The following is a 15,018-nucleotide window of genomic DNA, read 5'->3' on the forward strand; positions in this document are numbered from 1 at the left end:
CAGATAGAACCAGTGGTCTGATGTGGGCAATTTGTTGGCTGTTCTAAGGTCGCTGAAGGGTGTGAAATGACCCTCCGATACTAAGTTCACTATTCTGGTCAGTCTGGCCATTCGCCATCTAGTGGCTATACCCCCGGCCCTTCCCGGTGTGAATTCTGGATTATTGATAAAGGAGAGTGTGACAGGCTCACTGACACGGTGTGGTGCAAGATGGCGTACCTTGAGCTGGACCCTCCGGCTTCCGATGTTCACCGCTTCTTCCTGGAAGACCTGTAGCAGGGGATAGGACAACCCAAGGAGACCCACAGAAGACAATACTAATACCCTTAGCAGCAACAAATATTTATTTAGAAGATACCTGTACCGGTTGCTGCAGTGCATTTACACATATATGAATAGCAATGAAAAGGTTGCAACATGCAAAACAGACACTTTATACAGATAGCGCCGGCCTTATTATTGCTGGCGGAGCGCCAGGACCGTGTCCCTGGCGATCCGCCAGCAATCTGGCGCTCTGGCTGAATGAGACGCTCGTGCGTTTCCCACGCACGAGCGTCTCAATAGCCGGGCGGCGAGGCGGCGCGGCGGGTGCAGTCCTGCCCGTCTCCAGCTTCAGGGAGACGGGCAGGGCTGCGGGGGGCTGCGGGGGGCGGTGTGGACCGGCGGGGACCCGGGGAAGCCGGCGGGGACCCGGGGAAAAGCACCGTCGGAACGGGACGCGCGTGCACCTCGTGCACGCGCGTCCCCTTCCGACATACAGATGGCGCGGGGCGGGGGATGGCGGGTGGCGAGTCCTCCGCCATCCCCAGCAAAGACAAGCCCGGCGCCATCTGTATCATTCAATAATTAAAGTAGTAAATACTCAATGGCCAGATTAAAGATAGAACAATTATGCAATAAATGACATCATAGCAATCGCAAAGTGCAAGAATAATATTACTTCACTAGAACACTACAGCACATATAACACTATGTCTGCCAGATGGCGCTACACCTGACACATATGCATGCTCAACTGTAGTCCCGGGTGCAACACAGTCCCTGAGGGTGAATAAAGGTCCCACGCAGAACAAGTCCTCAATAGCGAATTAGGCCCTAACTTAGGGCCTTATTCTGGTTGGTGCGGCCGGCCCGTACGCGTACGTTCCGGGTTTTTTAATGATCTGCGCATGCGTACCATCTCCAATGCGCAGGCGCGAACACTCCACAACGCTTACGGACGGGTCTCTCCGTGCGAAAAAACCTGTACGCGAGAGTACGGGCATTGGGGGCGGCATAGGGGCGTGATGAGGGGAGCGGCCGAAATAATGAGGGAAAATGGGCGTAAATATGGGCGTACATGGGGGTGTGCACCAAAAATGAACAGTGCTACTACCGCACGATCGGCTAAAGCACCGTTCATTTCGGACACAAAACAGGCGGCCGCCAACCGCCACCTCAGACCACCCCTACAGATACCGCATGCCAGCGTGCGCCTGGGTTTGCTAATTTACGCTGATTACTAGTCAAACACATACACCTGAACGTAATAAGCAATGCTGCAGTCTATTAAGTCCAAACCATTATTTCACTACCTGCAAGCCTACACACAGCACTCAAACACATTGGAAGCTTATCTTTCTATACTTCTCGACATTTAAAGGTTTGTTTAATTTAAGGTAAGAATCTTTTTAAGACCTGCTTATATATGCTAAGGTAGGTATTTGTTAAACAGTTATACACATTCACTACGTGCTTTCATAGACTTTACACAGTAGCACACTCAATCTACACAAGTCGACATGTGTCAACGTGTTCACTCTAATACAAACATAGGTTTTGTATTTATGATACAATAACATAAAGCACATCTAACACCTACAAAGGATGTTTCAGCAATGTTTTAAGCCCATGCCTACTATTTTGCACACAATCTTTGTATAGTACCCAAAATACAGACCTGTAACACTATCTGATCTGCTATGAATTGGATTTTACTACACTCTGGATGTAAGATGCCACCAATCACATTATTGCACTCACATCTCTCTAACAAAGGATTCCTACATCTGCTTATGACACTGTAAAATCATATATATGTACAAAGTTAAACATGTTTGTCCACAAGCAATTTTATCATGTTTGGCCGATTCACACATCTTTTTTTAGGGAGGACACATATGCATTCCTACACAAATGTCCCTTTTGACCCTTGTTTGTCTACCTCACCCACTCCATGAGGAAAGCATTGTTCTGGACCTGCTTTTACCTACTAATGTAGGAGCTACCTCACCTGCACACAAACTGCTTTCTCACCTATTAAGTTGCTCTGCACATGTGCTGACACAAACTAATTAGCAGGGAAAAGTTGGATAGGAACATGTGAATGGCCATGGAGAGGGTTACACATGGGAAACTTCTACCACACTTCAAGAAATGCTCAAAAATACCCTGGTCAGTAAGTACACATAAATGTAGTATTTGTTTCACACAAGAAATTACACATACAACAATTGTGTTTTAATTGGTAAAATAAATTTATTTGCTGTTCAGCATCACAGCTTATTTGACACTTTAATGTCATAAATCAAATAAACAAATAAAATATACACAAAAATAAAAAAACAGCCAGAACAAGAGGTTGCATATCTCCAAACGGTACTTGTTTCCTAGCACGGCCACACCGATTTACATCGGGGTGGTCGTGTCGGAAAAATCGGGTCGATCGCATCGCATGCGATTTGGTCGCATGCGATGCGATCGACGCGACCGACCGATTTTGGACCCGATTTTTTTTTCGAATGAAATGTAAATCGGGTCCCTGGGACCCGATTTTACATTGGATTCAATGTAAAATATTCCCAACCCCCCCAAATTTAACGGCGTACACCCCACCCCACGATAGACGCCAACCCGAAGCGTGGCGAGCGCAGCGAGCCCGCGAGGGGCGGCGGTGCGCGTCCTCCGACCTTTTCATTCCCCTACTATCCACGTCGGCGTGGAGTTGAGAATAGAATAGTGTGGCGAGCGCAGCGAGCCACCGAGCCTGAAGCGTGGCGAGCGGACGCGTATACCTGTGAAGTTATACGCGTCCCCTCGCGGGGCTCGCTACGCTCGCCACGCTTCGGGCTCGGTGGCTCGCTGCGCTCGCCACACTATTCTATTCTCAACTCCACGCCGACGTGGATAGTAGGGGAATGAAAAGGTCGGAGGACGCGCACCGCCGCCCCTCGCGGGCTCGCTGCGCTCGCCAGGCTTCGGGTTGGCGTCTATCGTGGGGTGACGACGGGGACATCTATAATGTGAAATGGGTCATATTGGCCCATTTCACATTTTTCACATTTTTTCACTATTTCAATGTTAAAAAATATTTTAACATTGAAGCCTATGGAAAAATCGGGGGCATCGCGTCGGGACCATTGTTAATGGTCCCGACCGACGCGATGCCCCCGATATTTTACCTTTCCCGACACGATTTCAATGTTAAAATATTTTTTAACATTGAAGCCTATGGGGAAATCGGGGGCATCGCGTCGGTCGCGTCGGGACCATTGTTAACGGTCCCGACCGACGCGATGCCCCCGATATTTTGTCCTAGCCGGCCAAATGGACCTGATTTCAAAGGAAATCGGGTCCATCGTATGGATCGTGTACCTTAACTTAAAGGTACACGATCCATACGATTGTGGCCGTGCTAGGAAACAAGTACCCTCCAAACATGTGTTACCCTGCAAATGCAATGGTGAAAGAAATGGGGACACCAGAATACGTACTGCAACAACCAGGGTGAATACTAAGCAAGATACACACCACCAAAAATTTATCCTGCATTTGTAGAGGTCAAAATAAGAACTTTAATGCCCATGGCACGAAAATGGATCGATGGCCAACTCAGGAAGTGGATGTCCAGTGCAATTTAAACATTTGGGGTCCAACCACAGAGGAAGTGAACCAGGTCTCATTATTTGGGCCCTTTTTTCCCCTTTTTAGATGGGGCCTTGGGGACAGGGGCCTTTGGCTCAGATGGCTTGCGGCGTCTTCCCCTAGTGGACACAGGAGGGTCAGCAGAGGTGGAAGGTTGGGGAGCAGCTTGGGGTGGGCCAGCAGATGGGGGATTGTCCCTTAGGGACCTGGCGGTGGTCAGCAGCTCCGCAAGAATTTCATTCTGGCGGCTGAGGTGTTGGCCAATGCTTTGCATGCCAGCCGCCAGAGTGTCATTCATGCGGTTGAAGGCCTCACACTGCTGCCTTTTTGTGGCCTTCCAATCCGCCAGAAATTCCCCAACCTGCTGCTGACGGACCGCAGCATCCACCCCTTGCTTCTCGATCCTCTCCAGCATCACCATCACGCTGGCATCCCATGTGTCCTGTGGCTGGGGGTGTCGTCTTGGTGGAGGCTGGACCACTTGCTCCACCTGTGGCTCTGCAGAGGAAGATGCTGCCGGTTCATCCTGGGTTTCTGCTTCTTCTAGGATAATAATTGAAAACAATGTCACCATCACATACGCACTCAAAAATATCTTTCAAAATACAATGCATTACTGTGACTTACCATCAAAAGCAGCAGCAAAGACCTCCGCCGGGAGCTCACTATCCATATTGGATATCCCCCTGACCTCGGCCACATCAATGACATCCAAGGCGTCCTGCTCCAGGGGGGTATACTCCAAATTATCTGGCATAGGCCCCCTCCCGGTGGACATGCTGTGGTTGTACCGGTCAGTCATCTTCCTCTTCAGTGTCGTTTTGAAGTCTGTCCACCTACAAGTTTAAAAATACAAATATCACCATGAGATATGTGCACCACTGTGCTAGTGAACATCATGACTACGTGACATTTCCTAGTGTGGGTGATCTTATGTTTTTTAGCCATATGTGTCCCACACACACATAAATGTCTCCATTAGGAGGCATTTCAGTGTCTCATCTCATTCATTAGGCCACTAAATGCACATACATAGATCACTATGCAGAAATGACATCATCCATGGCCAAATTATGCACCTCCACCTGTTGTGAAACTACACATTCCACCATAGCTTGACAGTGTGGTTATTATGGAGTAATGTAACTATGGGATGGCATACTGGGATGTGTAGTTTCTCACCAGCTACATGTGCACAGTTTGGTCATTCTTGTTTCAGTAGCATCATATGGAACATGTTACAACAACTCTTTCAAAAACACATTTTCTCTTGTCCCATCACATACTTCACATACTTCACATGAGCAGAACTGTGCCCATAACCTCACATCACAACAATGGTGCATGTTTCATATATAAATGTGGGTTATTAGACATGGTTGTGTTCACATGTGACATTGAAGTGTAGCACTATCTACAAACACACCTTTCTATTATTCTCAAAACATACATGTAACATATGTACACACATATGACATTATCAGGGGGACAAACACACTTGCCTTTTCTTCACCGCTAGCCAATCTCTGACCACTGGTGACACCTGGTTCACTTCCTCTGTGATCTTGTCCCAAAGGTTTCTCCTTGCACTGGCACTCGGCTTCCTGGTTGCCAATTCGATCCATTTGCGTGCCCTGGGCACTAAAATTCTCAATTCGGCCTCTACAAATGCAGGGTTTCTCTTTTTGGTGGTGGTATCCTGCTCAGTCCTCACCCTAGATGTTGCAGCTCGTTTTCTGGTGGCCCCAGTTCTCTCACCATGCACCTGCTGGGTCACACCTGTTTGGAGAGATGCAACCTCTTGTTCTGGCTGGTTGCTTGGCCCTTGTGGAGCTGGTGGAGTTTGAACAGGGCCTGTTAGTGAGGGGCCCGCTTGGTCTTGCAGGCTACTTCTCTCTTGGGCCCTCCTTCTCCGCTCCTGTTCCCTCTTCTGCAAAGCTTCAAGCAGGGATTCTGCTGTAGCTCTCTGTAGAGCGTCCTCAGCTGCGGAATCATCTGAGCTAGACATGTTTGCAGCAATTCTGGCCTGCATCTGACTGAATATTTATATGGTAATCTCCCGCCATGAACAAGGGGGCGTATATTTTTCCCCGCAATGTAGTTGCTAATTTACGCCGATATTTCCCGGCGATAATTCCCGCTTAAATTACGCAGGTCTCAACGCACCTGATCATTCACCTGTATATGCACATACACAGGTTGTGGAGCATTGTGTGCTACATCGTGAAATGTGTGCACCTGTCATTCCAATGATGAGTGTTGTCAGCTGGTATCTGTTGGAGTTCGTGTATGCTTTCTGAGTCACATTTCAAAACATCACGTTATAATGCTTTCCTTACATATGTAATGAGTATGAAATTGTCATACACCAACATGTGGCATTGTGCCTTTTTTAGCAGCGTATTTAGCGTATTTATTAGTAGACGGTTGTGTGTATTATTTTCAGCACACTGTATATACAGTACGTCTCTCTATACATTGAAAGCATGCTGTTGGTTATGGTGTGTGTATATCAAAACGGTCCGCGTAAGTTTCTATTCGCATCCAGTTTGTTAATGTAAGAAGGATTAATAAAGTTAATACTAAACAAACAATTTTTTAGACCAATCAGCAAGCACCAAAAGTGATATATGTACCTGCAATTAATAACTGCGCCATTGCCAATATGACTTCAACCAGGGCTAGCGCGTTTTCTACCCAGGAGCTGGTGGCCTTGGTTGAGGTCATGGACCGGCGGCTGGGGCCCAGGGGCCCATATGTGTCCAACATGAACAAGCGGCGGGCATATAATGCTGCCCGCCGCCTAATATACACCCGGACCGGCGTACAGAGAAGCCTGGCCCAAGTCGAGCGGCGCTGGTCTGACCTGCGCCGGCGCCAGCCAGTGATGCTGAGTTCCATTCGCCGCCATATTGCCCGATGTAAGTTTTTATTAACTAGTATGTCTGCGTTTTTTTTCAATGATTTCTGTACTTTTTATAAATATGTTCATGAGTATGTGGGTGTATAGGGGGTGTATATGGGGTGTATAGGGGGTGTATAGGGGGTGTATAGGGGGTGTATATGGGTGTATAGGGGGTGTATATGGGGTGTATATGGGTGTATAGGGGGTGTATAGGGGGTGTATAGGGGTGTATAGGGGGTGTATATGGGGTGTATAGGGGTGTATAGGGGGTGCATATGGGGTGTATAGGGGTGTATAGGGGGTGTATATGGGGTGTATAGGGGGTGTATAGGGGGTGTATATGGGTGTATAGGGGGTGTATATGGGTGTATAGGGGGTGTATATGGGGTGTATAGGGGTGTATAGGGGGTGTATATGGGGTGTATAGGGGGTGTATATGGGGTGTATATGGGTGTATAGGGGGTGTATATGGGGTGTATAGGGGTGTATAGGGGGTGTATATGGGGTGTATAGGGGGTGTATAGGGGGTGTATATGGGTGTATAGGGGGTGTATATGGGGTGTATAGGGGTGTATAGGGGGTGTATATGGGGTGTATAGGGGGGGTATAAGTAGTGGCTCTGTTTTTGGGTGTAGCATAGCAATTAGTTTGCATGATAAATGTCTGAAATATAACAGCAATGATAATTTGTAAGGTTATGGGCATGACTAATGTGAATTTTTCTTTCCCCCATTTTTATGAAACCCAACCTTCGATTTCTATGCCATCAACATGAAAATTTCAGCACGGGCAAGGGCACGCATGGAAGCCCGGGAGGAGGCAGCCCGGGAGCAGGCAGCCCGGGAGCAGGCAGCCCAGGAGGAGGAAGAGGAGGAGGAAGAGGAGGAGGAAGAGGAGGAGGAAGAGGAGGAGAAAGAGGAGGAGGAAGAGGAGGAGGAAGAGGAGGAGACTATGGGTCCTGCTGGTGACCACCAAATTTCTACATCCCCTTCCACCAGCCACTCCCCTACCCCCACCCCCTCCCCTACCCCCACCCCCTCCCCTACCCCCACCCCCTCCCCACCCCATTTCCAACCCCCCTACACCTCTCCACCACCCACCCCCAAACCTCTCCAATCCCCACTCCAACCCACTACCAGTATCCCAAGTCCTATCCCATCCCCCTTGCTCCTGACCCCCCCAACCACCGGACACCCAACCAGCGGCGAGCAGGATGGCTCAACTAGCCGTAAGTAAATAATGTGTCTAATGTTTACCTACACATTTCTACACATAAACAATCACAACAACCACATATGTGTATCCAACATCAACATTAGTTGCAACATATCACTGCAGGGCGACCATGAGGTGTGGCCTGTCCTTCTCCAGGAACAAGGGTCCCCTTGGTGGTTTTTTGGAGTGTGGCCATGCCTCACCCCTTGAATAATTGACATAACAGTACATCCAATGAGATATCCGACATTAGTGGTGTTGTAGTTATGTGGGTCCAGGTGTTGGGTAACTCCACTTCCCAGCATGATGTGCAACATTAATTTATAGATTGTTTTGTTCATAGTGTGTGAGGCCATGCGGATGCATGCTTTACAAACATAGCTTTAGGCCTATAATTTGTACCGCTATGTCCTAAATTTAAAATAGTAAGGAGTGCGTAAGCCGCAACAATGTCATAACCCTTAAATAGCACAGCCTAATTGTGAGGTTAGAGGTGAGTCCCCCAAAACCAAACTACCAATTGGGATACAGCATACATTCATCCAATAAGGAGTAATTTTTATATTTTTATGTAATATGTACAGTATGTGTGTGTCAACTGAATAGTATTTTGGACCATGTTTACAGCATACCCATCTTCAATGTAGTGGAAAAATGTGGCCTTCACACTTAACTCACAAATTCATATTATGTTACAATGCAATAAACATTTATGTATATGATATATTAATTATAATGTGTTTTTCCCCTTCACTACAGACACTGAACAGCACCAGGAGGAGGTGGCCAATATCATGAGGGAAATATTCCTTACTTTATTTTATTTACATATTCTTTTTGTACGTCTGGAGGCCCTCATGTAATTTTTTTTTATCCCCCCCCCCCCTTATTATGTTTGTTCTAAATAAAAGTTTTTGGAAAGTTAGAAGTTGCCTGTGAGCAAGGAGTCTCACTGGATGCCTGGTGCAGGGCTTTCAGGACAGCAATGGGACAACACAATGTACCTGTAGCTGGGGGTGAGTTGGGGGATCTGTGATGGGGCAATATGGGTACAGGCTAGGTGGGGTATAGAGAACTCCAGTACCTTAAATGTTGCTGGCTCCTGCCAGTTAACCACCAGCTGTGCAGCTCTTGTGTCTCCAGGTGCACCATGCACCACCATGCGGCTCCCAGCTCTCTGTATCACGTGCAGGGGTATGGGTCTCGATGTGTGCCTCTCCACTGTTCTCCTCTCTCCCTCTGCAGGGTAACTATTCTGCCTGCTGCCAGGTTCAAGCTACAAGCTGTCCTCCTCTCCCATTACTCTCTGGGCTGCTCTTCACATATCCAGCACACTGCTCTTTTTCACAGGGAGTCCATAGGGCTTTCTCCTCTCTCTACACTCCCTCTCACACTGCTGCTGGGATCACCTCTGACCTTCCAGTTTCCTGTCTGCAGGGGAGCTGGGACACTAGCTGACTCTGTTAACCCCTCACAGCCCTGCTGACAGGGGAAAGGACCTGTTCTGGCAGCATTAACTGCAATGTTAACAACCTGGGGGTACAGGAATAAAAGGGGTACCCTGGGGTGCCACATACCTCCATGCTAGAAACTTGCCTGTCCCCAGGCAACCAACCAGGGGCATTAAATCCTGAGTACAGTCTTTCAATGTCCATGACAAAATATTTGAATGACAACAGAAAACGGTGAACATACACACATTCAACAAATATACATCGCTACCTCTCTGTCACCTGATTATCCAATGTGGGCTCCCTGGGTCAACCATCCCTCCGCCACAGGACTCCCATCCCTCTGCGGTCCAGGTGCTTCACTGCTGTAAATGGATGGCGCCCACTCTCACGGCGTACGACCGGTTCTAATTGCGTCTTGCCTCTTGGTCTCGCTTTTTAGACCTCAGTATCGTCTGCTGAATCCTGATGGCGAATTCCTCTCCTGACATCGTTGTGTATTCACCATTTGTTATAGGCTTCAATCCAATGGGACAGGTCTCGGCCTTCTCATCTCCCAATGGCATTTCTTCCTCTGCCTTAGGTTCATGTGGTGGCATAGCTGTTTCTGCTTTTGACAGCTCCACGGTCTCTGTCGCAGCCATGTGGACCACAATCTCAGGGCTTCTCTGATGTTCTACAATTCTGGCATTTCTTGGCCCTAGGTTCGCCGCCCGATAATCAGCATCATCCATTCTTGGTACATACTCCCGCGTTGGCTCTGGAGAATGTTGAGGCCTGGTCGCTTCTTGCCAGTTCTGATGGACTGCCTCACTCCGCACGACTGGTTGTTCACTTTCTCTCGGCGGTTCACATTGCCTCATGATGTCAGGTTCCGGTGGGTGGGGCATCTGTCCAGGTCGAGGAGGGTTGGCGTTAAAACTGCTACTCTCGCTGTTGGCTTCCCTCGCTTGCTCTCCATTCCTGTTTTGCTGGTAGCCTTGCTGATGGTGCTGTGGAGGCTCACTATGAGGCGGGTGGCGCCAATGTTGCTCTGGGGCGTGTCTGTAGTGCAGCATCGGTGTTCCATTCGGCCCAGTCACTTTGGCGGCCTTGATGCCTCTCCTCCCATTCACCAGTTCAAATTCGACAGCCTCACCGTCGCTCAGGCTCCGGAAGCAGTTTTGGGGGTCAGCATGCTGGATGGCGGTATAATGGACATACAAGCTGCGCCCGGTATCTGCACGTTTAATAAAGCCATACCCGCGTGGTACATCAAACCATAGGACACGACCAGCAATTCTTCTTGGTCTGGTTCGTGGTCTATCCCTCGACTGTCTCACACCGGATGTTCTTGCTGTGTTCTGAAGCACTGCCGGTGAACCTCCTTTCACGTGTCTTTTCGCGGTCTGTGGGCATGCGATGACTCGGTCAGAGGGTAGTCGTTCTGACCTCAATGGGGGATTCCACTGCTGTCTGCGCCTTCTGCCACATTCGCGTCGCCATCTTCTATGCTCATATTCCTCCTGTTCTATACTCTGGTCAGCTAGGGTTTTTCTCATCTCTGTCATCATCTTGATGATTCCATCCAGTGCGACAGACATTTCACTGATGGACTGGTCATATGCGGTGGGGTTGCCTTTATGCACTTCCATGTCCGATCCTGTTCGGTATGATGCCAAGTGTGACAGGCTCACTGACACGGTGTGGTGCAAGATGGCGTACCTTGAGCTGGACCCTCCGGCTTCCGATGTTCACCGCTTCTTCCTGGAAGACCTGTAGCAGAGGATAGGACAACCCAAGGAGACCCACAGAAGACAATACTAATACGCTTAGCAGCAACAAATATTTATTTAGAAAGAAGATACCTGTACCGGTTGCTGCAGTGCATTTACACATATATGAATAGCAATGAAAAGGTTGCAACATGCAAAACAGACACTTTATATCATTCAATAATTAAAGTAGTAAATACTCAATGGCCAGATTAAAGATAGATCAATTATGCAATAAATGACATCATAGCAAACGCAAAGTGCAAGAATAATATTACCTCACTAGAACACTACAGCACATATAACACTATGTCCGCCAGATGGCGCTACACCTGACACATATGCATGCTCAACTGTAGTCCCGGGTGCAACACAGTCCCTGAGGGTGAATAAAGGTCCCACGCAGAACAAGTCCTCAATAGCGAATTAGGCCCTAACTTAGTGTGCACACTACTTTTAGAGATATCAATAAAATGATCCTCATTCAGAGAGGGACAAGCCGATTCCCGTTACCTAGGGTAACCGCTTGTATTTAAAGGCAAAAAGACAGGCTTCAGGCACTCTCTTTTATAAAGCTCTATCAGCAAGGAGTCTCACTGGATGCCTGGTGCAGGGCTTTCAGGACAGCAACGGGACAACACAATGTCCCTGTAGCTGGGGGTGACTTGGGGGATCTGTGATGGGGCAATATGGGTACAGGCTAGGTGGGGTATAGAGCACTCCAGTACCTTATATGTTGCTGGCTCCTGCCAGTTAACCACCAGCTGTGCAGTTCTTGTGTCTCCAGGTGCACCATGCACCACCATGCGGCTCCCAGCTCTCTGTATCACGTGCAGGGGTATGGGTCTCGATGTGTGCCTCTCCACTGTTCTCCTCTCTCCCTCTGCAGGGTAACTATTCTGCCTGCTGCCAGGTTCAAGCTACAAGCTGTCCTCCTCTCCCATTACTCTCTGGGCTGCTCTTCACATATCCAGCACACTGCTCTTTTTCACAGGGAGTTCACAGGGCTTTCTCCTCTCTCTACACTCCCTCTCACACTGCTGCTGGGATCACCTCTGACCTTCCAGTTTCCTGTCTGCAGGGGAGCTGGGACACTAGTTGACTCTGTTAACCCCTCACAGCCCTGCTGACAGGGGAAAGGACCTGTTCTGGCAGCATTAACTGCAATGTTAACAACCTGGGGGTACAGGAATAAAAGGGGTACCCCCTGGGGTGCCACAGGAGTAATAGGGAATCTTTCGAGGAAAGACCATGTTTGTATCTCATGGCTCTCCACATCGACAGTGTGGGTCCCACCGTTAGATGTGAGGAACGTACGACGCTCTAAAGCCATGAGGCGGTTTGTAGGCATAGTCCCGAGGAGTAACCTTCCATATCCACCCACTGTTTCCCTGACGTTTCCGCCCGTGTCCAGTCTAGAATTCTGTGGAGGGTCGTGGCTTGGTGATAGGCTGATATCATAGGGAGTTGTTGGCCTCCCTGAGATCTCCTACGAAACAGGTAGCAATTTTTAAATCTGGGTTTCTTGCCCCCCATACGAAGTTGCTAATCGCTCTTTGGGCTTCCACTAGGAACTGCGGGGGGAGTTTTAAAGGGATTGTCTGGAATAGGTATAAGAGCCTGGGTAATATGTTCATTTTAAAAATATTTATTCAGTCTAGCCAGGAAAACTTATGTGTCGACCACTGTGTCATTTCTCTCCGTAGATTCTGCAGTAAAGGGGTATGGTTAAGAGTTACGGTGGTTTGCAATGAGCAGGGGATGTAGATGCCTAGATACTTGTAAAGTGCACACCCCGGCACACCGCTGTGTCCCCCATGTACACGCTAAATTCAATGGCTTGCAGTCTAGATCTAGGCGCTAATGCGCCTGGATTCACACTCCCTGCAAGCCGCTAAGAAGGAGGGGGGCGCCTGGATTTAGGCGCAAAAGCCAGGCTCCCTGGGAGCCGCAAAGGTGGTGGTGCATCTAAATTTAGACGCTAAAGCGTCTGGATTTAGTTGGGTGTAGGGGTACATCTAAATTTAGACGCAAAAGCATCTAAATTTAGCTGGGTTTAGGGGTACACTATTAAAACCCGTCCACAGTGGCACTAGTCGACGCAACAGCTGTCGACCGTGTAAATCCCACTATCCACGCCCACCCGAAGCGTGGCGAGCGGCGGCGGTACGCGTTCTACGACCTTTTCATACCCCCACTATCCACGTCGGCGTGGAGTTGAGAATAGATTAGTGTGGCGAGCGCAGCGAGCCACCGAGCCCGAAGTGTGGCGAGCGGACGCTGACACCTGTGAAGCCCGCGAGGGGACGCGGATACCTTCACAGCTATCCGCGTCCCCAACTTTTGCGCCTAAATCCAGGTGCCCCCCTCCTTCTTAGCGGCTTGCAGGCGTGTACTTGGGGGACACAGCGGTGTGCCGGGGTGTGTACTTTACAAGCCCCGGCACGTCAGCGTTGTGCCCGGGGTGTGTCCACTTGCCCCCGTTGTTGTCAGCGGTGCCCAGGCGCTGCCTATTTCACTGTGGAACTACAAGTACCACAGTGACCTGCCAGCGCCTGGGCAGCGCGCTGCTGCTGCTGCCCGGCCGCCACGCTGTTTACGTAGCTGTCAGTACAGCTAGAGCGGCGCGAGCACACTCTGTCTGAGCTAGAGCGGCACGCGCACGGTTAATCAGAGCCTCTGGCAGTCTGCCAAGTTTCTGAGGCAGAGTGTGGGCGCGGCGGCGCCGTGAAACTACAGAAGTACCTTAATCTGTTGTAATGAAGTCTTCTCCTCGTGAGATTGTTTTTTTTTGGTATTAACAGGCTTTCTCTCTTTGTCATTTGTACAGTAGTTTGGGCTTCACTCAGAATATTATCGGGATAGCCTCTTCTTTTAAAGTGATCTATCATTTGTTGTGATTGAGTATGGTAATCTGAGTCAAGTGTGCAATTTCTGCGTAGTCTCAACAATTGGTTCTTTGGGATACTGTTTATCCACGGTTTGTAATGGCTACTATCAAAGTGGAGATAATTATTGGTCCCCACTGGTTTTTGATAATTGGATGAAACCAATGTATGGTCACAGATGGAGAATGCAATATCGAGGAAGTTTATGGAGGTATAGCTGAAGGTGTGAGTAAAGCAAAGGTTAAAGGTGTTGGAATTAAGAAAATTAACAAATTGGAGTGCCGTTTGATGACCACCTCTCCATATGATGAAGAGGTTGTCAATGAAACGGCCATAGAGGACCAGATTATCTCTATATGGGCCGCCCCATATAAGATGTTCTTCGAGGCGGCCCATATAGAGGTTAGCAAAACTCGGTGCAAATCTGGTCCCCATGGCCGTCCCAAGCTGCTGTAAATAATAAGTGTCCTCAAAAAGAAAATAAGGTACTCTTTACCAAGGACGGCACCCGCGATTGGCATCGCGGGCGTCGGGGGTAAAAAATCGCGGGCATCGCGGCCATCGCATGCACATAAAAAACGGGTGCGACGCGATGCCCGCAATTTTCCCATAGGGATCAATGTTAAAAGTCAGATTGGACGCGATTTTAGTGTTAAATGCCTCAATGCCCGCGATTTATACATAGGAAACAATGTTAAATGGGCCACAGAGCCCTAATAGTCCCCCTGAAGTCTTAAATGGCCCCCACAATTTTTAACGCCACCCCACGATCAACGTGAACCCGAAGCGTGGCGAGCGCAGCGAGCCCGCGAGGGGCGGCGGTACGCGTCCTCCGACCTTTTCATACCCCCACTATCCACGTCGGCGTGGCGAGCGCAGCGGATACCTGTGAAGCCCGCGAA

This window comes from Crinia signifera, chromosome 19 (assembly GCF_055691185.1).
Source record: "Crinia signifera chromosome 19, ASM5569118v1, whole genome shotgun sequence".
Taxonomy (NCBI): Eukaryota; Metazoa; Chordata; class Amphibia; order Anura; family Myobatrachidae; genus Crinia; species Crinia signifera.